This window comes from Trachurus japonicus, chromosome 4, assembly GCF_045865225.1.
Source record: "Trachurus japonicus isolate A0001 chromosome 4, Traja_1.0".
Taxonomy (NCBI): domain Eukaryota; kingdom Metazoa; phylum Chordata; class Actinopteri; order Carangiformes; family Carangidae; genus Trachurus; species Trachurus japonicus.
Window position 1 is genome coordinate 22,781,273 of NC_140910.1, and position 20,324 is coordinate 22,801,596.

Here is a 20,324-nt window from a genome sequence, read left to right on the forward strand (position 1 = left end):
GTACCTCACAGTGGGGAAGAAGGGAGAAAAAAACAAAACAAAATGTCATTGTGAGGACATGGACAGCACTGCTTCAAGCTTATTTGTTCTTGACATTCAGCATACTGTAGAGGGGAAATCATTATTGGCTTCTTACCTCGTTACTGTGGATATTTGCAAGAGCAGCACCGGTGCATGTCAGGACATTCCTGAACACTTGGCCGCTGCTGCTCCTATAAACTGTAACACAGCTCGAATTTCCACTATTTATCCTATATATAATACTTTTCATTTCTGTTTTAAACTCAGAAAGTGATTTGATTAAAAGTGCATCCACACATTTGCACACATAAATGTTTTTGTAGTAAAAGTAGAAAAAAAACAAACAAGCAATTTACCAGTGGGATTTGAGTCATGTCTGACACAAACAAGGCAAGAACACAGTTTCTTCACAGCTTGACAGTGGAGTGTGGCATGACTTAGTATTAATGCTATGTATGTGATGTAAAGAAGGTGTGTTGTGAAAATAGAAAAAAAAAGAGGAGGAGTAGGAGAGGGTGGATGGGTAGGTGGTGGTGGTGGTGGTGGGGTGGGACTAAAGCCACATGGGGACCAGTAAACAGGCTGGTGTTGAATTCCAACAATGTGGGAAACAGCAAACACTTCAGACAGTCCAAGAGGAAACCTCAGTCGCTGGGGTGCCTGCGCGCTGTGGCAGCAGGCCTGTGTTCCCCCGGTCTGACGGGGAGGACGGTGGGCGGGTTGACACCACAGAGCTACAGGAAGCAGGGGGCTGGAGAAGAAACACAAACAAACACAGCCTGCCTTTGCCTCTGCCTCTGCCTGCCCCGCTCGGCTCTGGAGCTGCTGGATGAAAACTCTGGACAGCGTCACAACCCCGGCGTTGACAAGAATGTCAGGGATTTTCGCTGATGGTGGAATGCATCCTGTTGCAACAGTAGTAGTATATATACGTGCATGAATGTGTGTACCTTCTTACTGACTGCCTTCTCCTTCTCCAGGTATTTCCAAAGATATATTAAACGATCTGAATACTGAAAAAAATAACGATGTTCCCTTGTAATTGCATATTGCATTCAAGCATTTCCGTACCATGTGTACTTTTGGTCCATTAACTTTCTGTAACAGCTATAATATCCAGCTAATATAGTGTGATAAATCTGTGTTAAACCATTGCTCCTTACTTCTGCAGTAATCATTGTAAAAAAAGAAAAAAGTATAACATAGTCTGTCTGCCTGTGCAAAGACCTGAACAAATAGGAAAGGAGGGCCTGTGCCAACTGTCATCCTCCTCCTGCTCTCTTATCTCCTCTTCCTGTTAAATGACAGCCTGTGTGCGCACTATGACTGTGCAAAAACAATGCAGACAATGCAGCATGTTTGCTGTCACACAGGAAGTTTGTTCATAAAAGCCCTGATACATGTGTTGCTTGCTGCTTTACAGTTTCAGCCCAAATCCCCAAGAAAAAGTTGGCCTGCAGCGACTAAACATATACCCCACTGCATTTACACACGCCACTTGCCTGACACAGCTCCTCTGCAAAATGTAAACACACACATACTTCAGTACTTCAGATGTAGACTAATAAGGCCTGGATGTAGTTTAAAGCCACAAAAGGGAATCATCATTCTTCCACTGGTTGGGGCTTTGGTTGAGACCCATGTAATTAAATAGATATACGCCACTTCATCAGGGTTAGGCATAAACCTGCTCCGACTTGTGACATTTGCAACTGAATTTTACTATTTCTATAACAAAAAAACATGATACAGCAAAAGGTCAAATGAGGGGCTCTCCCTGCCAGTGCAACCAATATTAGAGGAAGTCTTAGTTTCTGGTGTTTATTAGTAATCATCAGGTGTTTTTTCATGGCAGCTATAGAAACCAAACCAGCAGAGCATTCAAATCAACTCTGTTACCAACACTAACACTATGTCTCAACATGCAGGAGGCCGTGGATGGTGAACTGAGCCCGGGTGAAAAGCAACATGTGTGTGGTTATTTTTAATATCTCACGGAAACAAAGTTGTGTGTTAACTGTGATTGGCAACACCTTGAATTCACACTGTCTTTGACAACCAAACAGAGGATGAGCTCCCTTCTGAGTGATGTGTCAACTCCAGGAAAGTGTGTCACTGCAAAGGACACACACACACACACACACACACGGTCACACATATATTACCACACATTATACACACACACAGTGACAGGCGACAGGGTCAAAACAAAGTATGGAATGATCACTGAGGCATGGGACTCGACTCTGCTTAAACCCTCAGTTTACATGTTTCTCTATTGTCGCTGAGTGTGTGCGTGTGTGTGTGTCTGTGTGTGTGTGTGTCTGCCAGTTCCACCTCAGTTCCATCCTCTCATTGCTAGGCACCTATTTAACCTCAGCTCGCACACCAACCACCCTGCTAACACAAATACACACAGGCACCAGGAGGACACACACACAAACACAGACACACACATAGGCAGATGTCAGAGGGGTGATGATGTGGATGAGACGTGTATGTATGTGTGTATATGTGTGTGTGTGTGTGTGTGTGTGTGTGTGTGTGTGTGTGTGTGTGTGTGTGTTATACTGAGGCCTGCCCCCTGGTTGATGCAGAGCAGGTGGAAAGATCCACTGTGCTGGGTGTTTGCCAAGGCAAGGAGTACGCTAACAACACACACACACACACACACACACACACACACACACACACACACACACACACACACACACACATGCACCAAAACACAAATACAGACACACAAAAGCAGCCACTGAAAAATAGATTTTATAGAGTGATCTAGGCAGAAATAATATGCCAGTTTTGTCCTTCACATTATCACAGACTATCTCTCCTGTGCCTCATTTGCGCACTGTTCTCCACATGCCATAAATCCTTTATTTCTCTGTTGTGCTGTTATTCTATATTTACACGTATTTGTTATGTGACGGCTCACATCTAGACAACCTTGAAAACGCTGCGATCAAGGCTGATAACTATGGGTTGCAATTGCGCTTTGAAGACAAAACAACATTAATTAGTGAATAAAATGGAAATGCAGGCATCACATGCTCGCTGCCTCCAAGTTCGCCTGGGTATATGAAGAGAGAGACAACATTTCATACATATTTCCATCTGTAATCCCTTTCTCTTTCCCTCTGATAGCTGTGCTCTGTGAGGTACATAAACAGGAAGCTCGTCTGCATTGATACGGCATGTTTCAGTGTGTGACAGGTCATCTTTGTACTGGTGGAGTGTAACCTCTCAGTACTTGCTAAACCTTCAGGATGCACGCAGCGCCTCTCCCCTCCATCTGCTGGTCTCTATGAAGTCTGCACCCGATCACAGGAGCTTTGACTGTAGCTTCTGTCTCTACCACATTGCAGTCATACCTAACCCCTGAGCCAGATCAACAACACAGAGGGAAATATAAAAGACGTGAGTGAAAACATCAACATTTTTTCCTTTTCAAGTGTCTAAAATGTGCTTTCAGCCTCTGGGTGAAAGTATTCTGCATATTTAGCAATGAGAAACCCAGGTAAAATTGCAAATGAAATGTGTATGTTGAATGAAAAACACAAACTGAACTAGTGCGTGTGTGATATGAATCCACGGTTCTTATTCACAATTTAAATTTAGCAGTTTCGCAATTGATCTGCAATGAGCCTTTTTCACTGTACTGAAACAAAGATTGATTTTGGCCTGAGGTGCTTCTAGACATCCTCTCATATTCATGAGCAGAACATGTTAATGGCCACATTCAGGTAAACTTAGGTGTCATAGATAAGATAACATTAGTGGGCAGTTTCATTCAACAATAAGGCCCAAAATATATGAGCAAGAATTTATCAACACATCAGAGTTAAAACATTACGTTACAGTAAATTGTCCATATCATCTCTATGAATGAGTCACCCGCCCTCAAATCACCTGGGAGGAGGAACAGGAACATTGCATTTTGGTTACCTGCAGCAAGCGACACACCGGAAAGTTTTAAGGTGAAGAAGACAGAGTGTGGGATAGAAGACAATACTCTCCTCATCCTGAGAAAAAAAAAAAAGATATACCCCAATCAAATGGAAATCCTCTCTGTTAAATAAACAATATCAGCAAAAAGAACACAAAAAGTTTGCTATTGGTTTAAAGCAGCAGATCAGTGCAGAGAGCCACTTTTAGAACAATGGAAATTCAACGCGATTATTAAACAGTTTTTCTACCAAACAGACGTGGAAGCATGCGTGTTGAACTAGAGGATCTCTGGGTGCAGCTCCCCTCGCAGACTGATGCATTACTTTTCATCCATCCATCTAATTATTCCCTCAGAAACCTGAAATTTGAAGATACAAAAGACCGTCCCTATCTGTCACTGAGCGCCATTGATCTTATTGAAAGAAAATGTGGGTGTAGAGGAAACCCAATATAACTCATGCCATTAAATTCCACGCAGCATTATTCACATACAGAATTGACAGATTTCTGTGAGACGTTTCTTTTAATCTTCAACTGTTGTTGAAGAAAAAGGGGGAGAAATCCCACACTCCAGGCATCTCTCCCTTTTCCATATTTGCAGTGAGGTTAACAAAAAAGGCTATTGAAGTAGGGAGAAAAAACACAAACCTACCTAACTTGTTGATTATTAACAATGGGGATGGGAAGGAAGACAGATGTGTTTCTTGTGTATCAGCAGTGTTTGAATTGTCAGTCTGAAATCAGCGCAGAAGCTTTTATCAAAGCAAAGTAAGCTGATCAATTCCAGATGCTCTCGCTGTCCATGCGAGTCGATCTGCAATACCATTTTTGTCAATAAATTCTCATGATATTCCCAATTACAGATGGTGTGTGTGCGCCATGGGATGTGTGGGTTCTCTGCATGCATACTATATGTGTGATAATAGCACGCAAGACTTTGTGTGGATCTGTGTGCGTATGACTCTGTGTTCAGGAGAATCCATTAAGCCTTAGCCTAAGCTGCCTCTGTCTCTCTCCACACTCACACAATCTTACACTCCCTCAATGAATCTTCACACGTATATTTAAACTAAGTTGGAAAAAAAAAACCTTAGTGTTTTTGTTCTGTTGCAACTTAAGAATGCGTCTCCTGCAGCAGGTGAAAACAAGTTCATTTACCACAGCACGCAAGATTTGGAGATAAGAAACTTGTGGTTTTCCTCTCCATCTCAATCACATTCATATTTATACTGTTATACTTTTTTTTATCTGACAGCTAATGTTCCCAGGATTTTACAAACAAATCATGATAAGCAAATAAAATATGATGCATTTTTAAATAGATTAAAATACCAAAGTGTATGTTTGGTATCTGACTACCAAACAGCAGCTCCATTTGTTGATGAAAACTGTGAGATGATTAACATGACAAAATGTTATTAATGATAGGCAGAAGTGTGGATTACCAACCAGGTAAATGCAAGAAACTTTCTTGGGGTTGCAAAATCACTATATTTCTCAGTGATTGTAACATAAGGGGGAAATATTCACTACTTGACCACAACGTCAACTTCAAGAGAGGTTAAGCCAGTTTTATTTATATAGTTAAGGAATCCTTTTCAGTAAGATCATGTCCAGGTTGTACCCTCATATAATTTGCCCTGAATTATGACCATATATCTGGCTTTCTGGGCTCACATTTTGCCACCAATATATTTATGCATGTGTGTGTGAATGCGAGTATTGTTTTTAGAGGCTGCACTGGTAAATTGCATTGTGTATTCAATTGCACAATGACAATAAAGTCTTATCTATCTAATGTTTTTTTTCTCTCAAATTGTTTATTGAGCTTTTTATATATTAACATAACCACAAGTACAATATTGGTCTACTAGTCCATACCCAAATAGTAGGCCTACATATGTCTATGAATATTCTCATTCATCCAGGTCATTGTTCTCTCTCTCTCTCTCTCTCTCTCTCTCTCTCTCTCTCTCTCTCTCTCAAATTGAATCGTAGGCAACTGGACTTGTATTTGTCTAGGACAACACCACACCACACAATGAATAGAAAACAGCACATATTACCGCCCTCCCCTGTATAAGAAAATTAATAAATAAAATACCCCCAAATCACAATTATGGGAGTCGCACATTACAAGGTTAACAAGTACTACAGAGTCATGAGCAAGACACAAAGAAAGGGCCAAGGCTAGCCAAAGACAACAAAACTGAAAGATGTGGTGTGTCCAAATGCTATCTAATGTTTCTGGTAAATAGGCTACTTGTCATCAAAATATTAGGCCTTATCATAACAAATCCACAGCACTGCATTTGGAAGTCAAAAGCTGTAAATCTTTGGTGAAGACAACTTTGTCATTTGGGTTAAAATTAACTTTCACACTCACCATCACTCTCTCTCTCTCTCTCTCTCTCTCTGAAATATAAGTTTTTCATGCACGTTCAATGGGAGTGAAAAAGATTTAAAAATGAGGGTTGTGTATTGTATGTTTGAGTTTCTCTGTTGAATCTCGCGGTATTTGACAGCTTCCCTCCACTCTTTGACACTTGGCCCCTCCTCTCTGCTGCTGCTCCGGGAATGCTGGGTTGTTGTTTACATTACTGGCACACGGGTCAGGAGTGTGGTGATGAAGGGGGGCGGTCGGGTCGTGGAGGCCTAGTGGTGGAAAGAAGAGAGAGACTTGTCTGAAAACACGTAGCTACTCATCTCGACTGGCTCCAGAAAGTTTTCAACTTCGCACTCCGTCTCGGCAGCAGCAGTACTGCCACGCAGGAAAAAAAAAAAGAGAGGCCCAGCCAGTGAGTCGACTTTACTTACAACAACAGCAACCTTGGAAAAAAGAAAAAAAGGGAAAGTCAAAACAAAGACAACAACCGTAACCATAACCCATCAGGAGAAGAGGCGCAGCTCTCACCGTCAAGAAGGATTTAGCCTAGCAACACTTCCACTTCCTGGTAAGACCTGACACAGCGTTAGCTCACTGTGACTTTATCAAACTCAAGCTACAGACAAGTTTTACCTTTTTATATGTATAAAAGGGAAAGAAAAAAACCTTAAACCTCCGTTTAATTTACAAAAATGTGTCCTAGTTGTCGCTGGTGGTTGTTTGTTGTTCTTGAAAAAGTTTCTGCGAAGTTCGTTAGCTACATTAGCCTGCTAGCTTGCTGCTAACATGCTACATTGCTAAACTTTCACCTCCTCCAAAGTTTATTATGCCACCGTCACATTATGGTGTCAGTGTGCTAGAGAGACATTTAAAAGTCCTAAAGCAGCTTTGTAGTCTTCGTAACCCATAAACATGACAATACAGTGGAAAACAAGACGGTGGTTAAATGAAATTGCTACTTATTGATGCCATGCTACACTGATACATTGGAGTTACAGTAACACTATTGCATTTATTTAATTCTTAACAATTAACTTGCGTAACACGTCTCTTTACTTTGAATATGTTGGTTGATGACCTATTTCCATTATAGTGAATGTATTTGTGTGTTGCTTATCATTGTTTTTTTATTTATATAATTATGAAGTTGCTACTTATTGATGCTACTTGCTACACTGATACATTTGAGTTACAGTACCACAATTAGCCTACTAATGCATAAGTTTTGTTATTGAAGTTTTTATTTATTTATTTACAGACTGTTGTTTATAGTTACAAGACAACCAAGGGCCCATGGTAAATGCTCATATTTAAAACAACCAGCATAAACATTCAACTGTTATATTGATATCATTGCAGTCAGTCAAATCATCACAGTGTCATAACAGTATTACAAGCGAGAAAGCGGTCCCATGACCTCTTTAAGTTATTCACATCATCACTGATTCTAGCTAACATGTGTTCATATACAACCTTGTAAGTTTTATTCTTAACGATTAACTTGCGGAACACGACTCTTTACTTTGCATGTATTACATGATGGTTGATGTCTCTTTCCATTAGAGTGAAGGTAGGCTATTTGTGTGTGGCTTGTAATTGTTGTATATTTTTTATATAAGTGGTTAAAGCAGAAGTAAGCGATCCGGTCATTTTGGCTAACTTCTTGTCAGCCGATGGAGTTAGCAGTCCCCGCCCTCGTCCCTACGTCACCACATTCACGAGCATCCCTTGGCTGCACACACAGAGAGGACCGCCCCTTTATGCCGTTCTCTCTCCTCATTGGATAAAGGTTGTAGGATACAAGGAAAGTTTTTCTCCTCGGCTTACAGCAGAGCAGAGTGACTGACAGACCCGTGTTTCAGACCAATCACTCTATGTAAGTGATTGCCGTCAGAAGATGTAACTATTTAAGACTTATATTAACACAAACATTCCGCTTACTTCTGCTTTAAAGTTCTCCAAAGTGAACTATCTATAACTGCTACCATTAATAAACCTTACCTTAGGTTACTGAAATGAAATGCATTTCAGTCAATGTTGGTTACAACAGACTCCCTCATCAAATCAACAGGTCTATGAAGTAGCTGGCCAAATTTGCTGCTTGTATCTGTGATGATTTGTGTTATTATGTATGAAATGGATAATGTCCATAGGCCTTTTTAAGATGTTACTTTTGTGTAATTTTCATATTTCTTGGACTCAATAACAACAACAACAAGGAGAGAGGGAGAATATGTGCAACATGGACTGAACCACATTTGCTGAGGTTACGTAGCATGTGCTGTAACCATTTGGCCAAGGTTCCCCTCTACTTGTATCTATGATATTTTACCTCCACATCCCGAAACAAATTTGCCTACTACAACCACATCATGAAACTTCACAAGTGGAGAACAGGTCGGCCTACTTCGGTTTTCAGCAGCACACATTTTCACAATATCTACCAGGACAACGCTGTGTCCAGTTAACTGTTCGGCCTCTCCCAAATAATGTTAGGGCCTTGTTTTTTTTTGCCTGAATGGTGGAGCAAAAAGAAATCCCATCTAAATATATTTCCATTAGATATTCCTTTAATATTTAATGCCAATAATATTGGCAAATTTGAACATTTTCAAATTTCACCCTTATCAAGGAGTAATGAACAATAAATATGTTTGATAAATGAGTGATTAAAAAAATTAATTCATTATATGTTATCATTAATTAAAATCTAAAAGATTAAAGAGTCAAACCAAATATATGATTTAGTTTCACCATTTCAATGTCAGCCATAGATGTGGGAAATGTAGACACCAGGCCAGCTCTGTATTTCTTCTAAATTCTCAGACACAGTTCTTGCTACCGAACAAATGGGCCTTTGACATTAAGTAATTTCCAGCAGAAGTTGTGTCAGTGTGCTTTTCTAAATCATACAGTTAAATGTGTGCTGATCCTGACACATCTCTGGAAAAAAAAAACAATTGGCCTCAGTGTTGTTTCCAGCTGCCTTTTTTAGACTGTTGCACACAGTAAGAATTATAGCTCTGGAGGACAGAGTTTATTTGAAAGAGAACTACTGGTAGTTGTAAAGACATGGTTCATTTGAATGAAAAATAAATGTAGAAGTCTTCTTAGGGGGCCAAAGTTTGTCTTATGTGACTCACTGCTTTTTTTGTGAGTCAGAATAGTTATTGCAAAACGTTGTCACACTGATTGTACTCACAGTTGTGTTCGGACTTGAGTGGACCACTTTGCATTGTCTCATCTTTAACAATAACAATCATCGTAGTGATAATAATTGAAAAGAACAGAAAAATAAGTCCGTTCAGGTATTAAGAGCCGCGCCTCCCTGGCCTAAACATTTGTGGGTCACACAAAGGTTGAAAACAGTATCTCATGCCATGTTGCTGTCGCTGCCTATCACAGCCAAATATTTCAGGCGTCATACTATCACATTTGGCTACGCTGCAGAGAGATGATTCAGACAAGAGTTAGTGGGAACTGACATACCTTGTTGACCCAATTATTACTCACTTCTCTGTTGCCACATTCGATCATCGTCAAAGACAACAGGCTTGAGTGTGCCAGCATCATCAGGTGATGGAGATGAACACCGGCTGGCTCTGTGAAGTTGACTATCAAGGAATGTGTCATGAACCGGATGATCAGCGAACCGCTGCCAAATGTTTGTATCACTCTTTGTGGCGAGGGATTTCTGCCAGTATATCCCACTTTGAATTTCAGCTGATGAGAGGTGGATTATTTTTGACAGGCGTTGGCAAAACTTAACGATTTAGCCTTGTTCTAGTAGTAAGTGTAGCCAGAATAGGAAGTTGTTATAGCAGTGATGATCAGTAGTGTTTAGCCTGATTGAATGACAACTCCAGAAAATAGAAGCACTCAGAGATGTTGACATCAGGCTTCATCCCACTTGACTTTTTCCCATCACAAGTTATTTGACTTGATTAATAGAAGAGGCACTGATGATGCCGTTACTTCATGAGAAAGAAGTTGGATTTCTTGGAAGCACAGACAGGGCAAAGGCTGGTAAATATGTATATGTATACGGTATACATATTTACCCCATATCTTATTTAGCCTGGGCTAAGATGCATCAATATTGGCCAAGGCCATACAGTTCACATCTTCTCTTGGTTTTAATGGGTTTCTGCTGCAAAGATATTCACAGAGAGACCTAACATGCTATTCATTGGTGTGGAGAAATCTGCCGTACCCACAGCAGTGATTTAGCGTAGTGGAATTTACCAAATCGCTCTATCCTGTGAGAGTTTCCTGTTTTAGCCCTGGAGCTGGCCCCTCTACTGGATTAAAGATCAGAGACATTTGTCATCTGACCACTGTAACAGTCATCTTGCCTTTGGGTTTTCACAAAGAACAAAAAAATGTTGGCTCTTTTTTTTTTTCTTTCACAAAGCATATTTGAAGGAAGACGCTTCCTTAGGCGATTTTTTGAGCTACATTAAACACTGTCTTTTGCATGATGTCAAAGACCTTGGCCAAGCGTTGTGCAGAAATGATGCTGGCAAAGGTAGCAGATCACTGCTCAGAATATAGGCTACTTATGTGCTCTGGCTTTGCAATTATTTGTTACATTATGGGATGATAAAATGCAAGAACATATAAAGAAAGAAAATACAAGCTAGATGCCCTCCCCAGAAGAATTCAGAATTGAGTCTTTCCTTTCCCGGCTCAGTTTGGTTAGGGTTTACAGTAAGGTCTTTGGCAGGGAGAGTGGGCTTTCTGAGCAGCTTCTTACCCTCCCTTCACACAGCCAGCCTGTCAATATTTTTCATATCCATCTCCCTTCTATCTTATGAAGGGTCACTGATGTTTTAAGCATTCAAATATCCTTGGAGGATGCCTTGCGGCTTCTCGCGTCACGTGAAAGTTCTCAATTTCACTGTGGCATTGATGCCTTTTCTCATCGGGCTCCATAGTGCTCTGGGGGGAAACAGACTACAAAGACATGCAAACACAAAAATTACTGACCTAAGACCCCTTTTAAAGTTTATGAAACGCTTACAGTGCCCCTTGGTCAGCTTATGTCATGACCACACAATATCAGTGGGTTATTTCCCTGCAAAGGGTGACTGAAAAGGTTTTATCCATGCTTATTTTTTTCACAATCTGGTCTTCTCTTTGGCCCCTGCTCTGTGTACAATATGTAATGGAGTTATGAACCTATTAAAAATAGTGGATTAATTAAAACACTAACATAAAAGGCATTTTTCCATTTACACTAAAGAGCCTTTAAGCACTGAAAAAAAAGATTATTAAACAAAGAAGAAGAAATAAATAGCCTCATTATGCCTGCCTTTTCCAGTGCATGCTGGAAAGGTTAAAACAAGGACTACTTAGAAATTATGTTACTATTATTAATATTATCATTTCTACACAGAAAACAAGTAGATACTTAATTAATTTTGACATGTTGATAAAAAATAGCATTCTGGTTGCTGTATTATTTGGAGATACTGACTTGACCGAACGGACTCTGAAAATGAAGTATAATTATTATAAATCTGATACTAATTTGTTTAAGTACACTGAGTCTTATCTCATTTCACACCATCCAGCACATATTGTTATTTAAGAGTCAGCCTATATTTGCTATTAGTGGGCTACCTCCTCATGTGTTGTAGATGCTGTAGATGTCTTTGCCTTATATAGATGTGGCTGTAGGTTACTGCTTGTTGAAGAAGAAGCTGCAGTTTGTGGCCATCTGAACAAGGCTACCAAAGTCTGGTTGGCATATTGTGAACTGGCAAGATGGCTCTCGAGCAGTATTTTCCTTTACTATTGGAGATCACTCTCCAATCGTCCCCTCTCCCACTCTATCTCTTTTGATTATCCACATGCAAAAATACAAGTCCCTCAGGATACAAATTCACTTTCACAGAATAATTACAAGATGCTGTATGCCACTGTAAACACCACATCAGTGACAGTGACAGTATGCATTTGTCATGAGATGAGACAAAAGCAGAATGAATTTGCACTCATGAACAGAATGAGAGAGGGAGATTTTTTTGTTGTTGTGTGTGTGTGTGTGTGTGTGTGTGTGTGTGTGTGTGTGTGTGTGTGTGTGTGTGTGTGTTGCTTGCTGACTGTGCTATGGGCGTTTGTTCCAGCCTCACCACAAATGAGCGTTAATGTTTCACACGGGATTTGCTCCAGAAGAGAGCAAATTTGTATGAGAGCATCTCGTTTTGACAGACTGTCTGTTTTACCCTCCCCCTTTTTCAGTGTGAAAAGCCAGGGACATTTTACTGTCTCTCTTGCACTTTTTTTCCTCCTCTTTTTTTAACGTTCTGTTTCTTTTTCCTGTGACGTCAGAAGTTGAACTTCAAGATAAGGTGCAGGGTTTATTAAGGCATTTTTAAAAATCTGATCTCAGATTACTCTGGGTATACCAGCTGTTATAAATACCTTGGTGCACCTTGTCAATGCACAAACAACTGCACTGCTAAACTGCTCAAACAATAGTAGTTTCAATTAATGGTATTCACATCGTCATTGTTCCTCCACTGGTGGAGAGATCAAACACAATGTTGTTTTGTCTCAGTGCTACTGTTCCTTGAAAACTGCAATAGACCACAATGTTTTGCTCATGCTCTTCCTGTCAGTCCTTGTCACCGTATCTTGCAATGATCCAAACCAACATACTCACCAACAATTATTATACAGAGTACAGTATAATATCATTGGAAACTTTTAAAAGAAAAGATTGAGATGCAGACTGTATTTAATGCTGTTTTCTATTTAGTTGTATAATGTCAAACTTGGATTGGCTTTACTTATTTTAAAATAGATTGTGTGAATACAATGTGCAGATGTATTATAAAGGAGAAATAAATATCAGGGTTTTTTTGTTAATTGATTTCGATCACAGGAAAAACAAACTTCAAATCCATATTCCTTTCGTTGTCAGTCTCTTTGTTTCATGCTGCCTCATTTCAGTGACGGGGGCATCTTCCCCCCCTCCCTCCCCTCCTCTACTCTGTGTTTGTACCCTGACTCACAGCAGTCTCCCATCGGTCCCTCTGGCCTCTTGGTTTGGCCTGGGGCTTTGAGGTTGTGGTCAAGGCCTGGGGGCATGAAGAAGGGAGAGGGAGTCATAATGAGAAACTCCCCTCATGTCCCGCTGCTGCCGAACTTGTCCTCGAGCCCCTTTTGTCTTGCCTCCTCTCCACTTCCGTGCCACCCATCTCTGCTCCCCTTCCGGTATTATATCGCCACATGTCGTAGACCCTTGCTCCTTGCTCACCAGCCATCCTCTTCCCTATTCAGTTCTCACCACGTCTTGCCTTTTTCTCCAACCCCTCGGTCTCTGTGACTCCTCCGATTCTGTCCCCCCATTGCCTCCGCTCTCCTCTCCTGGGGGTCCCCTCTCCCCAGGGCCTCCCCTCAGCCTCCTCTTCCCTGCCCAGCCTGGCCCTCTGTCAATGGGAGGCAGGCAGCCTGACTCCCTCAGAGCAGCAGGAAGCTGCAGCAGCAGGGGTTAGGCCTGTATGGCGCTGCCGGCTGGCTCTGTCAGAAGTCCTGCCAAGCCAAGGATGAGAGACCTTTGCCAGTGCGGTATTGGGGCACCGAATAAAAATATTTTACAGATGTCTGAAGGCAGGCATCAGGAGCCAGCAGAGGCTTTACTCAGGCCTAGAGCAGAGGTGTCTTTTAAGTACAAATGATGTGTGTGTTAATGTATTTGTCTGTATATTTATGATAAAGAAAATTTACCTTAAGTATGAAAGGAAGAGGAAAGGCGTAGTAAAAGGGTCCACAGGAGACGAGGCGCTTCAGGAAGTGGGCGTGTGGCAGGGGGTGGGAAGTCGTCGGGTCTGACTCTGGATTGGCTGGAGAGGGAGTGATTGATTTTGTTGGTTTGCCGTTCGAGGAGGACGAGGAATCTAACGCTACTGTACTGTGAATGCCTGGCTGGGTTCCCAACCATTTCTGGCTTGACAGTTTAACAGTGAATATTTAACATTGCGCCACACTGCGGGGCTTGGCTGTAAACAGCAGTCAGCAAGCAGCATAGAAGCAAAAGCCTGCGTGACGCTGGGCCTTGGTTGTGAAGCCCACCTAAAAACAACACATAAGCAGAAAGCACATCTTGAAGTTCTGATTTTAGAAAAAGGCAGATGGCATGGGCTGGTGGTGTCACACTGTAAAAAAACACCAGGATCCCCTGATGAAAGCAGCTCCCGCTTGCTTTGAACAGTGAGTCTGTCATGGTTGGTGTCTGCTGTGTGGCTCCAGGTCAAACTGTGATACGCAACTCCTGGAATTTGCGCTTTTTAAGTTTTTCATGTTCAAATCGTCTAAGGGGAAAAAACAGAGGGGGGAAAAACAGGAAGTCTCATTAATATTAATATTCTAATATGTGAAGGAGGCAGGGAAGACCTCTTTGGTTTAGCTGCTTTCAACCCCTGTTGTGGAGCTTTCTTCTCTCTCTTTCCGTCTCTCTTGCTCTCTTTCTTCCCCTCTGTCTGTATCTGTAATTTCAGTAACTGCTGTTTTCATTTCCTGATTATTGCAAAGTCTATTCTGATACAGATGAGCCTCAACTCAGATTCTTGTATGTGCTGTGATTTAAAATATCTAGTAGATCACACTTTTTATGTGTAGAAGTATTGTCAAACCTTGGTGTTTATTGTTATATTATGTTGTATCTAACAAGACAGATGACTAATTGCTGAATGAATGACCTAAATGCCCACCTCAACTCAATCCTCGACACATTAAAAAAAAGAAAAATTATACACTTCCTAGAAAGTGAATTATAGTCCCTTTAGACCAGTGATGATGCTTGGGGTTGTGATCAGTTTTTGGATGTGTGGGAACTAGGGCTGACACAGTTATTTTTCATTACTGATCAGTCAGCAGATTTTTGTTTTTAATTAATCATATGATTTGGCAAAATGAAAAAATAGTAGAATTTCACAGAATCTTAGATGATGTCTTCAGATGTCTTGTTTTGTCCAACTCACAGTCCAAGAGATTCAGTTTATTGTTCTACATTTAGTAGATGAGCTGTAAATCCTGCTGTAGGAGGGCAGTAATGTTTCCCATAATGATTTGAAGAGGAAGGTTCTCATTGTTTGTGCTGCTGCTGATGACAGAGAGACCTGTGGCAAAGTTTATGATGTTTGAGTAAATGTAGAGTGGTGGATAAGAGATAGGAAAGAAACAAATTGATCTCATGATGTTGAGGATGAAGCAGGATGGATCAAATGACAGGACCCAGAGACCATGTATTGTGAGCTAGATTACCACAAGGTTGTGAGATTAGATTATTTCTTGATTGAAGAGAAATTATGCAAGATTTTTCTACCTTAATTAAACAGCTTCAGAGTAATTGTAATGGTTAAATGAGTTGTAACATCGAGAATAGAGGCTCTCTGTTTTCTACCTAGTGTCTCTTGGCCGAAAACAAACCTTGCGAGATCAGCGCATCCGACCCGGTGTCCCAGCTCTCCTCTCCACTAGGGATGCACATTTTGAATTTTTTTTCTGACCGATAACCGACGCTCGTTAACCGATTATTAACCGTTAACGGATAAGATTAAGAATCTTGCGGCGCACGGCCAAAAAAAAAAAAAAAAAATTTTTTTTGGTTTCAAATTTGTATTTTTTTTTTTTGCCGTTAAATACACACGTGCGCCGCGACAGCTGATCAGTGCGCTCTGTCTCAGCTGATCGCGCTCTGGAGGTTAGATTGTCCAATATAGAACTGTTTTTATAAAGTGCAGCCAAACACCAGGCTGAAGGAGCAGCAGAGCTCCTCTGACAGCTCCTCTGTGGAGCTGCAGGAGAGCTGCAGGTGAACCGGCTGGAGAGCAGCGACGTCCTCTTTTTTTTTTCTCAGCGCCGTAGTTACATGCACATCTATGTCCTTGTAGGCTACATTTATTGTCTGATCTTCCTTCATGGGGGCTGCTGCACATACTGTCAGTCCTCCTGTGTAACTTTTTGCTGTGAAATATGACTGAAGGCACGTGAACTCTGCACGTGTCGACACGCCCCCATGAGTTGACGACATAAGGAGCTAATAAAATAAATAAATAACCGATAGTATTAATCGGTCAAAGTTCTTGTTATCGGTCAACGGTTAAACGGTTAATCATGTGCATCCCTAGTCTCCACGACACAAACACACCCCAATCTCTTGTTTATGACAGAAAAGACACATTGTAAAACGTAGATGAACATTATCCACTGCTCCATAGATTGGCTTTTTGCTGGCTTTGTTGAAAACAAATGCACATGGCCAGAAAGGGGGAGGAGGGTTAGCAAAACAGCCAAAAAACAGACTTGCATAGTTCCCCTTTAACTGGGCCCCGAATATTAGCAAAGTGGTAATTTATTGAGTTCATTTATTTGGGAGTCTACAACCAGCTGATAAGCATTGATATTCACTGGGAATTATGTTAAAATAAACAACGTGTTTGATATCAAGTGCAAGACATCTTTTATTTCGCTGTGGTCTTGAGAAGCCTCACTCGGACGTGATGAGTAGAAATGAGGCTGATTGGTGGAGGCTTACAGATGTTGGGGCGAATGCAGGGCAGGGTCCAGCCTCTGTGTGAGGGATGGTGGAACAGGTCTGACATCTCTCCTGAACTGCAAAGGGAAATCCCTGCAGGCACGGAGCAGAGAGGAGGGATAAGGGAGGAGGGCGAGAACGGAGAGAGGTGCGACCCCTAAGGGGTAACGTTATTCTCTGATCGTCAGCTCCTTACACACACACTCGCACACATACTGGGATGCTCTGTCGGTGTGCTGACTGATGCACTCATGCAAAGACGGATGAGCGCCTGAGGAATAAAAATAAACACGCCTCTCATATGTTCATTTATGTGCCTGCCTATACGTGCATGTGCTGTGCTCATGAATTATACTTTATATACTTCTATAATAGTATGTTTCCAAATGTATATTTTTGTGGCGTTTGGCTTGTCCTCTTGGCCCAAGTTATCTGGAGTGAAACAGTAGAATAACCTTCATTTCTCACTTTCTCATCCCATTGCACAGAAATCAGACAAAAGAAACATTTCTGTCCCCAGAATATTGATAAATGGAGAAATGGGAAGCAAAGGAAAAAGAAGTCTGTCGATTTTATTTTCTCAAGTACCGGCTCGAAAGATGTCGACTGGCTTTTATATAGTCGTATTATACCTGATTTATTTTCAGTCCCAAATTTTTTCCTCAAAGGTACACCTACTCTTCAAGACAGAGCCATATGTCTAGAAATGAACAGTGCTTTCCTGTCTGCACCTCTGTTATTAATCATCCCACCGTTTCTGTTTTTCAAATTCCACATTCAAAAGTGTAAAAACAAAACCTTGAAGAAAACCTACTGCTTTGAGCTGCTGATTTCATTTTGCTTTGTACATTACATTATGTGGTCAATGTGAATTATGTCTGTGTGATTTGATTGTAAGACAGGATGCATTTTTACTACTGGAGTCAGCTGAAATAGTTATTGTCGGTTTCATAGTTAGGAGTCATCTTATATGGCAGTAAATAACAACATGGGTGTATACAAGCTCATGCAGCATCAAGACTGCATTTGACCTCTGATTGCATAGCAGTGCTCTGGATCTGGTTAGAAGATCGTGTGTGTGCGTGTCTGTGTCTGTGTGTGTGTGTGTGCGCGGCAGCCAGCAGGGCCCACCACAGAAGCCACAGCAGGCTGAAACCGAACCAGCGCCAGACCTGAGATTGATTTTTGTGGAGCCACGTTCCCATGGGTCCACTATTAGTATGTGTTCAGTTTATGCGTTCAGTTCCACATTTATTTCTGAGCCGAGTTTGTGTGCATGACATTAATGTGCGGACCACACTTTGTGTTTTCGTATCTCTTTCTCTTCCAAGCGCCACGGTTGCACTCAGGTTGTTTTGTTCCGGGGTCTTGGATGTGTTTCCATTACCGACTGTGGAGATGCTGAGAGGTTGTGGTCCTGTTTCCCCCGTCCCCCCTTCAGTGTATACGAGAAGGCTCGGGCTCAGAAAAGCCCCAACACGAGCCCTTAGCCCTCACGTTAGCACTCAACTATGTAACGAGACATGCCTGGGAACTGCTCCTCTCACATTACTAATGATTTGGACATCTTGCTCTTGTCATTTCCTTTTAGACAAACTTCGATGCTGACGCAGGGTAACTGCTTCAAACTATCCAGGGAGAAGGGGAGGGGGGGGGACTGCTTGAAGGGAGTATGAGAGACTCCTGGTTTTTTTTTGTGGAGGGAAAATATACTACATTCACCAGATGTTTTTTAATGGTTGTTTCATAGATGAGAAACTCAAATGACAGGCCTCATCATCTCCAAACAACACAGAGATGGGTCAGCAATTGCAGCTTTGACATCGTTGTCCTAGAACTCAGTCACAGCATGAGCTGCATGCAAGGTAGCTTTGTAGTCTCCCTGAATAAACCCATTATACTGTAATTTCTAGTGTAAACAACACATGACACATGAAGTCTTTCATGGCCTTTGCGTGTTCAGCTAAATTATTTATTCTCTGGTGCACTACAAAAGATTCAAGTTTCTATAATCGTTAGTAGTTTACTTTTACGAAATGTTCAATTCACATGAGCCACGTCAAGCTGCCTCCTTCTTCTTTGCTGCTTTATAGCTATTGCCAAAGGACAAAGAAGAGTAATGTCATTTCAGACTCTGAATGCTCCTCATATGAAGATGATGCTCTCATCTGTTGACTCCTGTTAGCGTGATCAGGAGGTTAGGCTTCAGAAAAAACAGCTAAAGACCGCGATGAAAACCAGGCTCGCACTTGAAATGCAGTGTAAAACAATCCTCTATTTAGTGCATGACAAAGAAATAGAAAAAAATAGAGCAGGGCATTCCCTTATTTTGTTTTTTTGTGAAATTTCCTCATTTGTCCCCGTGTTGTGTCTCTGTTTCTCTGTCCCATGTTTGTTTTATTCACTATAAGCCCTCTAGCCTTGCAGACAAACAAAGCCCCCGCCCTGCGGTACCGAATGTCACATCTGATATCGTGGTGCCAGAGGTGATGAAGCTAATTTAGTGGTCAGTCAGTGACATGGTTAACAAAAAAGCCCTTATTGGTCCTGGAGCACTGGGAGCTCTGCTCTGCTGTGCACTGCTCTGTTTTGCATTGTGAAAGACCACGAGTTGTTGCCACAGGGCACTAACGCAACATACAGACTTGGGATGTTCGTCATGCTGCGGTGTGTAAATCTGGGTGTGGATGTTCAGTCCAAATGTTTAAATGAACTGAGTTATGTGCATTGAAACATTTAAATAACTTCTTTTTAGGCTTGTCACGATTTACCAGTGAATTTTCACGATTCTCAATACTCATTCGATACCACGATAAAAATGAAAATACAAAACGCATGTACTTGAGTACTTTATTGAAAAACTATTTCACATCAAACCTTCAAGTATTTGCTTCAACAACTTCTCAAATTGCACAGAAGTTAAAGAGCAGGCAGTAACATAAAATTAAGAACGGTGTTTAAATGGTAAATACGGCTCAACACAAACAGAAAGTAATGTAGTCATCACTGTGTCCTTCAAGTAGTTAAACAAGAGAGCTGTTGTTCTCCCTAATGAACTTTTAGGGTCTTTTCACACATACTGGTGCGACCAAGGGTAGACCATTTTTCAGCTCGTATAGTTTACGTTCACACACGTTTGTTTTCACTCTGGTCCAAACGCCGCTCCACGTTTCCATGATGACTGACTGGAAAAAGAGGCCGGGTACGTCATGTTTACATGACTCAATCAAACTTGTGGCGTACACCAGGCCAGACGGACTGCACCAGAGTTCGACTGTAGCCCCCTCAGACTCGCGCGTCCGTGCTGCCCCTCATTCGACTCAAAAGTTGTATATCTGTTATTCACGGTACTGAGGAAAAAGCAGGTACCGACATATTTATTTGCGTATTGACATCAAGTTGGTAGCGAAGTATCGGTTC

The 20,324-nt window shown here is 41.4% G+C and overlaps 1 protein-coding gene across 1 annotated transcript in view; it reads left to right on the forward strand.

The window, feature by feature from the left end:
• The first annotated feature begins 6,577 nt into the window (after positions 1–6,577).
• Positions 6,578–20,324, forward strand: part of nek7 (NIMA-related kinase 7) — a 59,532-nt gene continuing 45,785 nt past the window's right edge. The window contains exon 1 of the mRNA XM_085774770.1: positions 6,578–6,926. The gene's annotated coding sequence lies outside the window, so the exon portion shown is untranslated. The remainder of the gene's footprint in view (positions 6,927–20,324) is intronic.